The 15,450-nt window shown below is 43.3% G+C and overlaps 1 pseudogene; it reads left to right on the forward strand.

The window, feature by feature from the left end:
• Positions 1-13,243: 13,243 nt before the first annotated feature.
• Positions 13,244-13,700, forward strand: LOC105717731 (small ribosomal subunit protein uS13-like; annotated as a pseudogene).
• Positions 13,701-15,450: the final 1,750 nt, after the last annotated feature.

Genomic DNA, 15,450 nt, shown 5'->3' on the forward strand with positions numbered 1-15,450 from the left:
AGGATCCCTAGGCTAGGTGCGGTGGTTCACGCCTGTAATCCCAGCACTCTGAGAGGAGGCCAAGGCAGGCGAATCACCTGAGGTCAGGAGTTTGAGACCAGTCTGACCAACATGGAGAAACCCTGTCTCAACTGAAAATGCAAAATTGCCTGTAATCCCAGCTACTTGGTAGGCTGAGGCAGGAGAATCGCTTGAACCCGGGAGGTAGAGGTTGCTGTGAGCCGAGATCGCGCCATTGCACTCCAGCCTGGACGAGAATGAAACTCCATCTCAAAAAATAAAAATAAAAAAATAAGGTAGGAGCCCTAGAGAAGGTGTTGAGGAAAGATAAAAGCCACTTACCTGACTGACTTCCAGTCCCTCTTTCTGGTCACTGCTACGTGGTCAGTGCAGCCTTAGTATTCAGCCACAGGAGGGTCCAGAGAAGAAAGAAGCCAATGTCCAGCACCCCAGGGCTGAGCTGAAATAATATTGCTCTGTCATCTGAGGTCCTGGCCACTCCAACCTGGTGTTTTGTTGTAAGTTTATTTGATGGTTTTTACAGACCTGGAAGGCTGAGTCTGAAATAAACTCTGACCAGTCCCCCCATGTTCCCTTTAAGAGAATGAGACAACTGCCTTCTGAATGCTGAGGACCAAAGGAGAGTTCCTGAAGACAGCTGGTGCCTGGTCTTCAGGTGAGAGAAGGAGGAGTGAAACTGGCTGCTACTGTACAAACCTGGTTAGCATCCAGAGAAGGCAAGAGAGAGGGCAGACATGGAGACTGAAGTGCCCGTCTCTATCCTGGAGGTATTTCACCAATATCCTTTGGTGCCTGAAAACCTTTTACTGCATTAGGCTAAGTGAAATAAGACACAAGAGGATGAATTCTATGAGATTTCACTTCTCTGTGAGACCTAGAATACTCAAATTCATAGAGACAGAACGTAGACCAGTGACTGCTAGGAACTGGAAGGAGGAGGGAATGAGGAGTTAGTATTTAATGGAGACAGTTTCAATTGGGGATGAAAAGAAGTTCTGGAGATGGATGTTGATGGCTGCACAGGAGTGTGAATGTACTTAATGTTACTGAATTGTACACTTAAAATGGTTAAAATGACACATTTTGTTATGGACATTTTATCCCAATTGAAAATAAAGAAAGAAATAAACAAAAAATGCTTCATTGCCCTCGGACATCATCTAACATCAAGACCCAGACCTTTTCCCAGCTCTGCAGACCTCTCCAGCCTCATGTCAAGAACCACATGCTGCCCTAGAACAGTCACTGCAGCCTTCTTTCAACTCCTTAGGAGCGCCAGGATGCCCCGAGGACCTTGGCCCTTTCCTGTTTAACTGGCTCCCACTCTTTGAGATTGCACCATTGGCATCCGTGCCTTGGGGGCGCCTTCCCTCATTATTCTCTCTCAACCACAAGACTGGGAGCAACTGCCCATCTTGTTTCATACCGTTTCCCTGAGTCTGAGCACAGTGTCTGCCCCAAAATAGAAACTTGGTAAAATACTGAATGAGTAAATCAGGAAATTGAGAAATAGGACAATTTCCCTCTCATTCCTTGATAAGAATCCACTGATCTGGGACGTGTGATTCAAGGCCAGAAGATCTCAAAGTTTCTGGCGTTGGGACCACTTGACACCCTTAAAGATTACTAAGGACCCCAAAGAGCCATTGTTCATGGTATTACGTCTACTGATATTTATAACATTAGAATGAAAAACTGAAACATTTTTAAAATGCAAGAACATACAGTGACACATTGCATTCACACCAGAGCAATGACATCATCACAGTTTATTAGCCTCTAGAAATTTCCACTGTAGACTCGTGAGAGATGGCAGTGAAATAGGAAAATGACTTCTCAGTAGTATTATAAAAACAGCTTTAACCTCAAGACTCTCTAAAAGGGTTTCAGGAAGCCCCAGGGGTCCCCAGACCACACTTTGAAAATAGCTGTTCCAGCCATTTGAAACGGCAAGTGCCTTGCTTGTGGCGGTGTGCTCCCGGGGACTAAGTGCTTGAGTTGGGCTTTCTAGAGGAGGCATGCAGGCCTGAGAGAATAGAACGGGATGTGTGCTGCAGGTGTCTACTCTTGTCTTCAATGTCACTTCCCACCATTTCACTTTCCACGGTTTCAGCTACCCATGGTCAACCATGGTCTGAAAATATTAAATGAAAAATTCCAGAAATAAACAATTGATAAGTTTTCAATTGCACTCCATTCTGAGTGGCATGATGAAATCCCTCATCATCCCTCTCCATCCAGCCCAGGATGCGAATCATTCTTTTGTCCAGGGTATGCACACTGTAGATGCTCCCTGCATGTAAGTCAATTAGTACCTGTCTTGGTGACCACACTTAAAAAATCAAAGTAGGTAGAGGGTTCAGTACTATCTGAGGCTTCAGGAATTCACTGGGGGTCTTGAAATGTGTCCTCCTTGGATAAGGGGGGACTACCGTACTAGCAATACAGAAACTGGTATGACTGATGCTGAACTATACTGCGTCAAGGGCGGGCGTGTAGAAGATCAATACATCCATCTGGTGCTTACTGAGTACCTTCCTTGTTCTGAGTATAGTTCTAGGCACTGGAAACATAAAGATACATACAGAGGAACAAAAAATTCCTCTTTTTCTTTCCCCAAGGGCAGCCACTGAAGCAAGCATGAGAGCTTCTAGAAACATGACAAGGACCCATCTTCAAATAACCCCCCTTTACTCTCATGGAATAATTTCACATAAAGGGATTATCTACAAATATACTTCATGAAATCTGAAGAGTAGAATACAGTCATGCACTGGTTAACAACAGATGTATGTTCTGAGATATGCGTCCCTGGGCAATTTCGATGTTGCCCGCACATGATACAGTGACCTACACAAACCTAGATGGTGTAGCTTACTGCACACCTAGGCTCTGTGGTCTAGCCTATCACTCCCAGGCTACAAACCTGTGCAGCATGTGACTGAACTGAATACTGTAGACAAGTGAAATAGGATGGTAACTATTTCTGCAGTATCTATTTTATTTTTTTGTCTTTTTATTTTTATTTTTTGAGTTGGAGTTTCATTCTTGTTGCTCAGGCTGGAGTGCAATGGTGCCATCTCGGCTCACTGCAAACTTCGCCTCCTGGATTCAAGCAATTCTCCTGTCTCAGCCTCCTGAGTAGATGGGATCACAGGCACGCGCTCCCACGCCCATCTAATTTTGTATTTTTAGTAGAGACAGGGTTTCTTCATATTGGTCAGGCTGGTCTCAAACTCCTGACCTCGGGTGATCCGCCATCGTTATGTGTTATCTGATAGTACAGTTTGGCATCAGAAGTCAGTCTTGGAGAGAGCCACAGGTTATGTGGGACCAGGACATTTTCAGTCTGGCTGGTTGAAGACGCTGAAGGAGAGAGAGACACAGTAGAGCTGACGATTTTTGCCGGCTATGTACATGAACATTCTAACCCAAGTACAGACATCTGTTCCTAAAGGAGTATGGCTAGCAGATTTTGATGCAGCCTCTCCTTCCTTCTCACTAAAATACCCAGGAAGATGAAGCAAGTTGAACATTCTAAATAATGTTAACAAAATAAGACGACTCAATGCCAGAATCTAATGGGAACTGACATAGAGCCGTTTTGGTCTAAAAATCTAACTGCCGGGCGCAGTGGCTCACACCTGTAATCCCAGCACTTTGCCAGCACTTTGGGAGGCCGAGGTGAGTGGAGCATGAGGTCAGGAGTTTGAGACCATTCCTGGCTAATATGGTGAAACCCTGTCTCTACTATACAAAAAAAAAAAAAAAAAAAAAATTAGCTGGGCTTGGTGGTGAGCTCCTGTAGTCCCAGCTATTCGGGAGGCTGAAGCAGGAGAATCACTTGAACTTGGGAGGTGGAGGTTGCAGTGAAGCAAGATGCTGCCACTGCACTCCAGCCTGGCAACAGCAAGATTCCATCTCAAAAAATAAATAAATAAATAGCTCACGCTTGTAATCCCAGCACTTTGGGAGGCTGAGACGGGCAGATCACGAGGTCAAGAGATCGAGACCATCCTGGCCAACATGGTGAAACCCTGTCTTACTAAAAATATAAAAAAATTAGCTGGGCGTGGTGGCACGCACCTGTAGTCCCAGCTACTTGGGAGGCTGAGGCAGGAGAATTGCTTGAACCTGGGAGGCAGAGGTTGCAGTGAGCCAAGATCGAGCCACCGCACTCCAGCCTGGCTACAGAGCAAGACTTCGTGTCAATAAATAAATAAATAAGGAGAGAAGGTGCTTCGCAACTTTCCTACCACCACTTTCATCCTCTTTCCTTGACTTAGAGCCCACCTGGAGATTTTGTAACCACTCAAAAATAGACTTCCTTCTCTGCCCCTAGAAGTTCTCTCTACTCCTGCCATCTAAATTCAAATTAGTTGAATCTTTTAGGATGTCAGTTGAGTAAAATGTTTCTTAAAGCCTAAAGTATCTAGTTCCAGCATAGTTCTGAAAATGTTCCCTTGGCTTGATTTTCACAGGGAAACAGTATTTCCAACCTAGAGAATACTTTTGTACACCCACATAATGATATTCAGCCATTAAAGACGGTACAATAGATAAATATATACTAAGAAGAAAATATTTGCGAAAAGCAAATTACATGATATATGTCCAGTATAAATTCAGTTTCTGCCGTGACCCTCCTACCCCCAGCACCAAAGGTTAATCTTTAAGGTGTTAATCATCAAATAATTAATCATAGAAGTTATTTCTGGAAAATAGAATTATATTTACCTTTATTTTTAATCTATGTGTTTCTTTTAAAACAATAAAATACATCAATGAACATTATTGTAATTTTAAAATTATATTGCAGGTGGCAGGGACCCCCAGTGTCACCGCATCAGCAGATAAAAGCACCTTTCGAACTTGGCTGGGAAACAGGCAAATTTCAGCAACAGAAAAGCCCAAGGTAGGAGGGAAGACTCTGAGCATGCCCAGCCTACAGCCAGCAGAGCTTTGTTCCACCCGGAGCACGACACAGCCCATCAAGGCTCCAGCCTGATGCTGACTGATCTGGAAATCAAATCCCCTCTGAACTGCATCCTCTGGGGAATATTCAGACATCCCCATTTAAACAGCTTACATAAAAGGGTTGGTGGGGGCCTGACAGGGGCTGACACATGAAGCTGCAGCACCCAAGAAACAGGCTAGAACAAGGTTCATTTTCAGACTGGGGGAGGGTGTCCACTTGACAGAAGAGAAACTGAAGGGAAAAGAAAGCAGACATTGCCTGGGAGAAGGTATTCCAGGGTCTCTCAGGGGGTTGCACAGGCCCTGCTAACAGGCCCCCTATGGTCTGACCTTCCCACTGAAAGAAGACACTGGACCGTAGCCACCTGTTATTTCCAAGCTCTGTGCTGGGCTTTGTTGTAACTACCAAAGATTCAAGGAATGGGGCAATGCTCCCATTATTACAGTGCTACCGTCTGAATGTTTGCGTCCTCCCAAATTCATATACTGAAATCCTAACTCCCAAGGTGATGGCATTAGGAGGTGGGGCCTTTGGGAGGTGATGAGAATGGAGTCCTAGTGAATAGAATTATTGCCCTTATAAGAACTGATCCACAGAGCACCCTTCTGCCATGTGAAGACAGAGCAAAAAAACAGACTCAGGAACTTGGTCTCCACCACACACTCAATCTGCTGGCTCCTGATCTAGGACTTCCAGCTTCCAGAATTATGAGGAAAAAGTATGTTGTTTACAAGCCACCCAGGCATTGAAATTCTGTTATTGTAGCCTGCATAGACTAAGAGATACACAGAGATAACGCTATACCTACATCATATTCTAATGTTTTCGGGACTCATTTACATGGAGTCTTTTTCACCTGATTCTTCCAGAATTGACAGGAAACAAAGGACGCAGGTGTCCTCTTCTTTGCTTTTCAAAAGGATAACAGGAAGTGAGGCTGGAGGCAGGTAATTCGTGAGAGGAAGAGCAAAGAAAATATGACAGCATCCCTGGGGTGTTCTCTGGGTTAGTGATTTCCAGCGTTCTCTCCTCTAAATGACAGATGCTGCAAGGCCGCTGTTCTAAAACTGTTCCTCGTGGTGTGAGGGAGGCTGGGAGACTTCCCTTAAGGTTCCCATATTCAGACTGTTGAACTTTAAATCCTCAGCTGCCCCCTCACACAGAATCACGTTGCCCCTACTGACTTACACTCAGTTAAGTTCGTCCAGGCACTCACTGAAACTGACATCCATACTATCTTGTAAGATAAAGTTTGCATGTGAACGGTTTCTGCTGGTTTCCGGCATCCTCTGCTCTCTAACATTTCCAGTAACAGGTAAGTTTGTTACAAATGAGCTTTATCCGTTTTTTCTGTTTGTTAGAACCAGATAATTTCTGTAAGAGGTGATATTTTAAATGCCCACCAAGAGAATGTGGCAACTTGAAAATCACAAAGTGGGACTTCACAACGTGACTGGTCAGACTGTTGCAAAGAAGACTGTGTTTCCTTCCTGACTGGAAGGAAACTGGACATGAACTGACAAATACCTTCTTGCCCAGAATCACAGGGGCTGGGGACAAAGTCAGCTGAGTGATTAGGATAGGGAAGGTTGTGAAAGCTGTCACATCTGCACAGCAAAAGAAAGTCATTAGAGTGAATCGGCAACCAACAGAATGGGAAAAAATTTTTGCAGTCTACCCATTTGACAAAGGGATGATATCCAGAATCTACAAAGAACTAAAACATTTACAAGAAAAAAACAAACAAGCCCATTCAAAAGTGGGCAAAGGACATGAACAGACACTTTACAAAAGAAGACATACATGAGGCCAGCAAACATATGAAAAAAGCTCATCATCACTGGTCATTAGAGAAATGCAAATCAAAACTACATTGAGATACCATCTCACGCCAGTTAGAATGGCGATCATTAAAAAATCTGGAGACAATAGATGCTGGAGAGGATGTGGAGAAATAGCAACACTTTTACACTGTTGGTGGGAGTGTAAATTAGTTCAATCATTGTGGAAGACAGTGTGGTGATTCCTCAAGGACCTAGACATAGAAATTTCATTTGATCCAGCAATCCCATTACTGGGTATATATCCAAAGGATTATAAATCGTTCTATTATAAGGACACATGCACACGAATGTTCACTGTGGCACTGTTTACAATAGCAAAGACCTGGAACCAACCCAAATGCCCATCAATGATAGACTGGACAGGGAAAATGTGGCACATATACACCATGGAATACGATGCAGCCATCAAAAACAGTGAGTTCGTGTCCTTTGTAGGAACATGGATAAACCTGGAAACCGTCATTCTCAGCAAACTGACACAAGAACAGAAAATCAAACACCGCATGTTCTCACTCATAGGCGGGTGTTGAACAATGAGAACACATGGACACAGGGAGGGGAGCATCACACACTGGGGTCTGTAGGGGGGAAATAGGGGAGGGACAGCGGGGGGTGGGGAGTTGGGGAGAGATAGCATGGGGAGAAATGCCAGATATAGGTGATGGGGAGGAAGGTAGCACATCACACTGCTATGTGTGTACCTATGCAACAATCTTACATGTTCTTCACATGTACCCCAAAACCTAATATGCAATTAAAAAAAATTGAAAAAAAAAGAAAAAGAAAGAAAGCTGTCACATCGTAAAAGCAATCAGACCCCTTAGACAAGGTGTAGCCCTAGCCAGCTAATGCTGTTTGCTGCTTGTAATTGAAGGGGAAGAACTGCGTACATGTATATTGACCGGGACACACATTTTATGCATGTATAGAAACAGGGGAAACGTGCTAGAAAGAAATAACATCAGAATAATATTCCTGATGGCTTGCATTTTCCTCTTTTTGATTATCTGTATTTTATCATTATAATTTATTCTTTGTTTTCTTTAAGAAAATAGAGGAAATTGAGGGGCAAGCCAGGCCTGGCTTTCACAAACAGTATGGAGCTTCCATCCTGTAGCCACAGAGGACAGAGCTGAACTTCGGAAGAAGTGTACTTTTTCTGACATTTCAGACCAAAGACATGGCCACAGAAAACATTCCTTTTTAGCCTCTCCTCTTCTTTTAAGGGAGCTAAGGCAGAAATGCAATTGTTTATTCCATGTCCCCTTCAGGATGCAGGATCAATAGCAGTAAGCCTGTGAGTGACCCAGGTTTTCAGGAGGAAAGTAACCCTCATTCCCTAGAGTACAGCCTAAGAAGCCCATGGTGCCGATGCCCCTCTAGATTCTATTCCCGGGAAATTGCAGAGAGAAGCTACTGAGAAAATCCAGAAATGGATTTGTGTTCTATGCAATGACAATTAAATTGCCAAAATGAGAAAACAGACTTTTTTGCATTTTATCTTAGTACTTTTGGATTGGTCTAACGAAAATGTTATATATACACTGGCTTAAACAACAAATATTTATTTCTCACAGTTTTGGAAGCTGGAGGGTTCGAGATCAAACACTGGTATATTCAGTGTCTGGTGAGCGCCCCACTGCCAGTTCACATACAGCTGTCTTCTTGCTGTGTCCGCATATATTAGAATGTGTGAGAGAGCTCTCCAGGATTTCTTTTATTAATATATAGGCACTAATCTCACTCATGTGGGCTCCACTCTTATGACCTCATCAATTGCCACCCAAAGGTCCCACTTACTAATACTATTACTTTGGGGGTTAGAATTTCAACATGTGAATTTTAGGGGGATGCAAGCATTCAATCCTTCACACACTTTTTAGCATTTTATTTGATGAGCTTAGCTAGAATTTCTGAAGTTTGATTTGCATACTATTTGGATATGACTTTAGATATGGTAGTCTCCCTTTTCTTGGGGGCATACATCCCAAGACCCCCAGAAAATGCCTCAAACTGGAACCCAATATATCCTGTGATCAGATTAACCAGTTACTTGAACACAGCACTGCAATACCATGACAGTCAATCTGATAACGGAGACAGCTACTAAGGACTACTGGGCTGGCAGCATAGGCAGCGCAGATCCATTGGACAAAGTGATAGTTCACATCTCAGGCTAGGACTGGATGGAGTGGGATGGTGCAAGGTCATATCTCACTACTCAGAATAGTGCATAATAGAATATTTATGAATTGTTTATTTCTGAAATGTTTAAAAATAGTTTCAGACTGCAGTTGAATGCAATAACTGAAACCATAGAACACAAAAGCTCTGCTAAGGAGAGACTACTGTATTTTTAAGTTCATGGTTATTTGACTCACACTCCATTAAGCAATGTGTTCTTTTCTGTCAGTAACATCAAGGTTTCCACATGATTTTCTCTGTGGCGCTCCTGGGACAGACGGCCACATTCCTGAGTCATGGTTGTTGGATCTGTTTCTCCAGTGATGGGACTGGGTTCATGCTGACTCATGGGACACCCACACCAGGCTCTCTCTCCCAGGGTCATGCACTGAGAGCACAGCTGGCCTGGAGGGCTGACGGTCTTCGGTGGCCCTGGGGAATTGGCGGCTCTCCTGCAGCAGAAACGGCAAACTTGGTCTCATGAATACAAAACCCTGAGTTAACCCTCTAGTCAAAGGTGTTTCTCATAAAGTCACTTTGCGTCTGGATGTGTGATTCATCTCTTGGCTGAGTTGGAAGGTAAACTTCTCGGCATAGAGTCTACAGAGGCATTTTGTAATCACAAAAGAGAAATGTGACAGCCTGAACTGGGTCATGGGGAAAGTAAGGCTGGTGTCGTCTGCTCAGCGCTGACAGATGCCCCTCCCCTAGAGGAGGGCACATGCACAACTAGTTTTGCCTCCCTGGATTAGCTGTACTTAGATTTTTTTTTTCCACCCTTTTCTCGTAATTGCATAAAGGAGAGTCCCCAGAAATGTCACCTCAAGTCCCTCTGCAACCACTTGTACACACTGGAAATGCTGTTAATTGGGGTACAGTCTATGAGAATGCTCACTTATTACAAAAGAGCTAATTCAGTAAAAGGAAGGATAATGAATTATGATACATAATGGAATCCTAGGGGAACAGAGGCAGGGGAGAACAGCCAGTTACCGAGAGTTTCCTAATAGATTACATGTGACAGACTTCAGTTCTTATTATGGAGATGCTGAGAGACACCCCACTATCACTCATACTTCCGTCCCTGTGCACGACAAGCCAATTTAATAAACGTTGGCCAAATCAGCAGGCCTTTTGACTCACACCTGATGTTTGGTGCTCCCATGGCTCTTATTCCTCTCTCTGGGTAAGAGAGGGGAATAAGAGCTGTGTAATTTATTAGGCTAAATTACAGCCAGTTTTTAATGTAATTAGACCCCTGCTCATGGATAGAAGTCAGTAACTGTAGCTTCTTTGCTCTTGCATCCCCTGCAGCACAGAATACCATAACTAGCACACAGTAGGTGCTCAGAAACAAAGGCCCCAAGGTATTGACTGATTGGCTAAATTATATATGCATATTTAGATTCCCAGCACAGCTGCTGTTAGCAACTCCTCCACAAACTCTTCCCACAGCACCGTGCTATTGCAATTTGATGTTTATGCTCTCATACACGTGAGAGCAGTTCATAAACTGTAAAGCTGCACGTGTACATGAGGCGGCGTTGCTCATCCCCTTGCAGGATAACAAGACCCGGATACAAGAGAGCTTCGACTTTAACTTTCGTCCCAAATGTAACTGAAATATGGATTCGCTTCTTATGTCCCTTGCTCTCTGAGTATATAAAATTCCCCTTTAAGTCTCTTTTCCAATTTTCTCTCCAAGTTACCGAGAGCTATCTGGGAAGCCAGCTAGAAGGGCTTCCCTCTCTAAAGGAGTGGAGAGCATTAGGCAGGCAATAATGAGCAATGAGAAACAGCTGCTTCCCAAGGTGTGTTGTTCTTAATATAATCTGCACAATGAATAGTTGTTTTGGTGGGAGGCTTCCTGGCATCTAAGCCCTCTTCCCTGTTTGCAGAAGTCCCCACCATGAGAGTCGTGGTAAGACCTAAGCCCAGAAAGCCCCAGACAACGCACGGCTTACATTCCACGATAGTGCTCTCCGGGTACTTAGGATACCTGTGCCCCCTCAGGGTACTTTGCCCAAGCATTAGAGACAGGAGTACATAGGGAGCCGAGAGGAGTCACTCCAGCAGACACAGCGGTGGCAGCTCCAGCCAGTATTAGGTCTAGAAGCAGCGGGGACGCACAGTGGCAGAAGCCAGTAGTGGCAATCTCACCTGAGTCTCCAGATGGCTTTCTGGGACTCTAGTTCTGGCCTCCCTCTGCACTGCATTATTCTCCTGTCCTGTTTCTGCATAGTTTCCCTCCCTCCCCCTAATTGCCAAGACTACTACAGAGATAACCTAAAGTGTTTAAACAGGGATTGAGAAAAGCCTCCGGGGTAGCACAAGAAATAAACCGGAGATGGATGCAGGCAACTGAGGGGCCAGGCTTACTAGAGACGAAGGGCTCTCGAGATTCCAGGGTCCCTTGGGTGCCCCTGGTCCCTGTGCTATATCTGAGCAGAGCATCCAATAGACAGGAAGGCCCTGCCTTTTAATCATCCACCATTGTCCTCTTTCTGTTTCTGGCTTGTGCATCATCCTTCATTTCAACAGGGAAGTCCCATACATGAATATCTGTCTTCTCATCATAGTGGTTAAATCTTTGTGGCCACCTCTGAGTATGTATTTAGACAAACAATCCTTGAGTCAAAAGGTATTTGCATTTAGAAAGCTTTTGATGTATGTTGCCAAATTCCCCTCCAAAAGAGTACCAATTTACCAATTGACTCTTCTACTGGTAGTGTGTGAAAGGGCCCTCTCGCTCTTAGTTTTGTTCGACATTTCACATGGAATGAATTTTTTCAACTAAATTTTTTCAAGAAATATACCCTGGGAATATCTTTCCTAAACTTTCAGATATCTGGAAATCTTTTTGTTGCCTGCACATAGAAAAAGTGACAGTGTTTACTATTGTGTAGTCACAATAGTTTTCCTTCAATGATGTTTCAGATCCGCTTATTTTGGGCTGTTTGACATTACACAGGAGAAATCTAAAACTGACAAGCTTTGCAGTACTTTGGGTTTAATTTGTTCAATTTTTATTGGATAGTTGTAGAATTTGTCTTTTTTTTTTTTTTTTTTTTTGAGACGGAGTTTCGCTCTTGTTGCCCAGCCTGGAGTGCAATGGCGCGATCTCGGCTCACCGCAACCTCCGCCTCCTGGGTTCAGGCAATTCTCCTGCCTCAGCCTCCTGAGTAGCTGGGATTACAGGCACGCACCACCATGCCCAGCTAATTTTTCTCTCTTTAGTAGAGACGGGGTTTCACCATGTTGACCAGGATGGTCTCGATCTCTTGACCTCGTGATCCACCCACCTCGGCCTCCCAAAGTGCTGGGATTACAGGCGTGAGCCACCGCTCCCGGCTAGAATTTGTCTTTATAAGGGAAATTTTTGCTCTGGTTTTTCCAGGTGTTGGACTTATTTCATATTTTTCTCTAACGTAATGTGGTAATGTTTTAATTTTCAGAAAAATTGTAGAAAAAAACATGTAGTGTGATGTTGAATTAGTAATTCTATCATTGCTGTTTTATTGTTCAGAAATACATTTGGTTCTTCAGTTTTGGCTTCTGTTCTCTGTCTTCAATACTTTTCTCCACTGTTTTTAATCACATTTGTGTTTCCTTAACATCACTTGGCTCTCTACACCGTCCCACTCGGATTTTGATTCTACAATGGAACTTTTGGTTTTCCTTGCCGTTTTTCTTAGGCCAACCATTTGCCTTTATATTTCATCTTGTTGTCTTTTCATCTTAGGCAATAATCTCCTTATAATTTCTCATTCCTGTTTGGTAGAGGCCAGGCTAGCTTGTAATCTATTAAGGACATCAAGTATTTGCAACAGATAACTTTTTTTCTGGATCCCAGAGGACAGAATTTGCAGGTGTCTTCTGCTCTGATACTCAGTGGGGGATAAGAACCAGCCAGACAGGTAGATTGTCCTGAGCTCCATGTGGGTTCCATCTCCTTTCCAGGGCATTATACCCAGTGTCCTCCAGTCCAAGCCTCATCCCTAGAAGGCATACATATAGGGACAGTGCCCCCATCCTTCTTCTCAACTGCATCAACTGCATTGTTCTATGGCACGCTAGATCCATGGAGTATATGGAAAATACAGCCTCCAGCATTCACTATTAACAGGAGCATGACTTTCCCCATCTTCCTCCTCTGCACACACCCCTATTCCTTACTTAAAAAGATTACACCCCTGCCGCCGCTTGTGCTGCCGCCATGTCACTAGTGATCCCTGAAAAGTTCCAGCATATTTTGCGAGTACTCAACACCACATCGATGGGTGGCAGAAAATAGCCTTTTCCATCACCGCCATTAAGGGTGTGGGCTGAAGAGACGCTCATGTGGTGTTGAGGAAAGCAGACACTGATCTTACCAAGAGGGCAGGAGAACTCACTGAGGATGAGGTAGAATGTGCGATCACCATTATGTGGAATCGACACCAGTACAAGATCCCAGACTGGTACTTGAACAGACAGAATGCTGTAAAGGATGGAAAATATAGCCAGGTCCTAGCCAGTGGTCTGGACTACAAGCTCTGTGAAGACTGGAGCGACTCAAGAAGATTCAGTCCCATAGAGGGCTGTACCACTTCTGGGGCTTTCATGTCTGAGGCCAGCACACCAAGACCACTGGCCGCTGTGGCCTCACTGTGGGTGTATCCAAGAAGAAATAAGTCTGCAGGCCTTGTCTGTTAACAAATAATTTATATACCTAAAAAAAAAAAAAAAAAAGATTACACCTCTGAAGATGCAATTTGACATTGTCAATCACCTCTTCATAACAGCAGATTACTTAAAGAGGGTTACCATGTCTTTGCAGCATGTAAAAATACGGAATAAGAAAGAGGACTGGGACAGTACCACTTCCCCAAAACCAGCATACAAAATAGACAAACAGTTGCTCAGTCTCTCTCTAGATGTGGAAGTAGAGGAGAGAAGTGGCAAGGGACACAAGCTTTGAGGTCAGACAGTCTGAGTTCAAATCCCGGACAGACAACTAGACTAAGATCACTCAGGGCCTGAGTGACTTGGGCGGTTATCTAACCTTCCTACAACTTAGTTTCCACATTTGTAAAATGAGGAAGATGATAATAGAACCTTTCAGAGTATCGTTGCAAAGAAAGTTACTACAAATAACTCAGAACAATGAGTCAATAAGTAAGCATTCAATTAATACTAACTATTGTGAACAGGCATTAGGAATCTTACTGAAATATTCTAAAACTGGTTTATGCAGATGATTGCACAATAAATCATTGAACTGCACATTTGAAAAATGGGATTTTTATAATATAAAAATGTATCTCAATAGACTTGTTTCCTAAATCAATAAAGATTAGTTGCCATTACATATCAACAGGTTGATTTTTAAGTGTTAATTTTTAAAGGTTTTATATTTTTTCTCGAGAATCTTGAACCTCTTAAATACCTATTACTCACTTCTATAGTAAAATGATTGAGGATCTGTGAATTGTGTTGTAAAATATTCCCAGAGCTCCCATATTATTCTGTTTTCCCAGAGCTCCCAAATTATTCTGTTCTTCATACTATTCTTCAAATTTATAGATATTTGTTTTGCTCTTAACCACCCAATGTTCAGGAGTCAGGAGACCTGAACTCACATCCTGGTCCTGACATTCATTTGCTATGGAATTTAGACAAATATTGTCCCCTTTCCAGTTCCAAATTAGTCCTCATCTACCTAAAAGGCAGACACAGCTAAATACTCTCTACATTTCCTTCCAATCCACAAAAACAGCATGTCCCTTTCTCATTCTCTCCAAGTTCTCAGGTTGAGTAGAAGCTTTATATAAATGGGAGTTTTATTTATATGATATTATGCCAATGTTTATAGTTATAGCTCAGCCAAGGCCTGTTCCTATCTCCCGTCTATCCCATGCGGTCCCCCAAGAGAAGTGCATTCATAGGGAAACAGGGAGAGAAGAATAAATGGCTACTGAGCTCATGATTTAGCCCCTAGATTCCAGACACAAGCTCAGTGAGCCAGGCTGGGCATGTGGGCATGTGGAATTCTCCTCTGCCTATGCTACCTAGGCCAATATAGCCACAAACCACAGTCCATTCACTTCCTCAAAATAGACATTGAGAATAGACAACAACGTGGTATCTAAAGATTCAAAACTGGTTCCATCATTTTCCATGAGAGGAATCTTGGACAAATCACTTAGCTTCTACAAACTTCAATTTCCTTGTGTTTAAATGAAGTTAATAACCCATATCTTTCAGTGTTGCTTGTTTTTAAAAAAAAGGACATTTCATGTGAGAGCATCTAGCACATCCTAAGGACTTAACAAGCATTGAGCAGATGAACCAATGAGGCATTGACATGTAACAGAAGGAACCAGAAGGATCACGGTTTTCCCAGGGTCTCCCGTGGTGAATTTACTAGAGCTGGACAGAGAC

The sequence above is a fragment of the Aotus nancymaae genome, unplaced genomic scaffold (assembly GCF_030222135.1).
Source record: "Aotus nancymaae isolate 86718 unplaced genomic scaffold, 86718_ANA_hifiasm-v0.15.2.pri h1tg000018l, whole genome shotgun sequence".
Taxonomy (NCBI): domain Eukaryota; kingdom Metazoa; phylum Chordata; class Mammalia; order Primates; family Aotidae; genus Aotus; species Aotus nancymaae.